We start from the raw sequence: 1997 nt of genomic DNA, 5'->3' as shown, positions 1-1997 counted from the left end.
GATCCCCTATCTCCAACGCCTTCATCGTGCGCACGGAAAAGCGACGATTGGTCGTCAACCTCAAGCGACAGTCAGATCTCTTTCGGTCTGTTCCCGTCAAAATGGAAACACTGGAATCCTTCGCTCTGGAAATCAAGCCGAACGACCACCTGCTCTCGTTCGACATAGAGAAGGGGTACCATCATTTCAGGCTACATCCGGCTATCCGCAACTGGTTTCTCTTCAGGATCGATGGACGTTACTTTCGCTGTATCGCCCTACCGTTTGGATGGAAGCTATCTCCGTTCTACTTCGTCAAGTTCATGCGACCTTTCGTCGAGTACATCAGGGACCGGCTCAATCTTCGCATCCACCCGTACATGGACGATTTTCTGGTAGCTGTTCAAGGTCACTCCGAACTCCGAAGAGCCCAGCGGCTCCTGGACCAACTACTGCAGAAAACCGGTCTTCGCAGAAAGCCAGGCAAAGGCTGCTGGGACGGGTCGCAACGATTGGACCACCTCGGTTTTGTGATAGACACCAAGGCTCAAGTGTTCGGGATCACGGACAAACGGATTCAGAAGATTCAGGCTATCGCTCGGAAACTGCTACAACAAGCCCGACAGAACCGTCGGTTGGTGGAAACATCTTTGTTACGCCACTTCCTCGGGGTGGCCATCTCATGTTCTCTGGCCATGCCGCTCGCCGGCTTCTACACCAGGTCTCTGTACGACTCACTACGGGGACCAACGAAGCGGCGCGTGAAGCTCAAGCACGCAGCCATCCGGGATCTGATACATTGGAAAGAACTGGTCAAATCACCGTCTACGCGCCCTCTCCATCACCAAACGGCCTCAATGGCAATGCACTCCGATGCATCAACCTCAATTGGGATGGGAGGGACACTGGGACACGACCTCAGGATGGGGGAACCAAGGGTCTGGGAAGCAAAAGGACTCTGGGATCCGCATCTGCGGACAAAGCCCATCACCTTTTTGGAACTCAGGGCAGTAACGGACAATCTGAAGGCATTCGCAGACGACCTTCGCAAGGGGACCCATTTCCGCGTATGGGAGGACAATCAGGCCGTGGTCCACATACTCAACACGATGACCACGCGCTCACCAGCCCTAATGAAGGAACTGCGGGCGCTACACAAGGTACTGCTCAAGCTGGGAATCTCAATCGAGTCACGATACGTCCCTTCTGCCGTCAACCGCTTCGCAGATCGCCTCTCTCGCTTGCGTTCACTGGACGACTGGAGGATCAACACCCGGACAATCAGGGCGCTCTTACGCGAGATGGATCCAACAATCGACCGGTTCGCGGATCAAGAATCAACGATCTGCCGCCGGTTCAACAGCCGCTACCGCTCACCGGGATCCTCAGGAATCGATGCGCTACAGCAACACTGGGGACAAACGATCAACTTCTGGAATCCCCCGCTCAAGCTCATCCCACTTGTCGTGGAAAAGATCATCCAGGAAACGGCACAGGGTCTCCTGGTCACCCCGTGGTGGCCCGCTCAGTCGTGGTGTCGTCGCCTCAAGGAAATCGGAACGTTTCAGCTGTTTCAGGCGCCAGACGTCTATCTACCCCCATTGTGGGCCCCACAGCACCTGCCGGCCCCACCGTGGAAAATAGCCATCTGGACGATACGCAGCAGCTTCCGCTAGCCGCCGCGCTACGGGGCTCAGTTCTACGCGCCGCCGGAGTTGGAATCTCAGGCGGAGGAACTACTATCGCTGGTCTGATTCACCGCGCTCGTGCGCCCAACACCTGGAAGAACAATGAGCGATTCTGGCAGAAGTGGACTACGTTCTGTACGTTGGAAAGGATCTACCCATGGGCTGCGGATGAAGGATCTCTGCTCCGGTACCTCGGTTGGCTCTTCGACTCAGGCACGATTGCTGGCGGATCAGTCAAGAATTACGTCTCCGCAGTGGTAACGGCCCACAAACGCGTCAAATTGCCCGTTGGATACACCCCACTCATCCAACTCGCGCTGGCCGCCTACC

The sequence above is a fragment of the Chondrus crispus genome, genomic scaffold (genome assembly GCF_000350225.1).
Source record: "Chondrus crispus Stackhouse genomic scaffold, scaffold_82, whole genome shotgun sequence".
NCBI classification, from domain to species: domain Eukaryota; phylum Rhodophyta; class Florideophyceae; order Gigartinales; family Gigartinaceae; genus Chondrus; species Chondrus crispus.
Note: the sequence above shows the minus strand (reverse complement) of the source record.